Below are 381 nucleotides of genomic sequence, written 5' to 3' on the forward strand. Positions count from 1 at the left end.
ATTGTGGGGCTTATTCAGTATGGTGCGATTGCATACTGAACTATTAATACAGCCGTACTGCGCATGCGCACATAGTGAGATGCGATTGCCTCTGCCTGATTGTCATTAGAATCCCACATGTTGGGTGTATACGATCTGGCTGACGCAGGCGCCCCATCTCCGTCACATGCTACAGCTGAGCATGGAAGCGGGCGTATACGCTCACTTACCGCCCAGTAGAAAACATGGCCTGTTGGTGGATGGATCAGTCTGTATGTGCTAGTGACCTCTCTTCCTCTGGCTTATGCGCAGTGTGCGAACATTGGCGAGACGCCCTTAGTGGTACGCGGAGGGTGGTGACTGGAATGAGTGAGTTATACGGTGTCTGTCTGTTATAGGGGT

This window comes from Pseudophryne corroboree, unplaced genomic scaffold, assembly GCF_028390025.1.
Source record: "Pseudophryne corroboree isolate aPseCor3 unplaced genomic scaffold, aPseCor3.hap2 scaffold_749, whole genome shotgun sequence".
NCBI lineage: Eukaryota > Metazoa > Chordata > Amphibia > Anura > Myobatrachidae > Pseudophryne > Pseudophryne corroboree.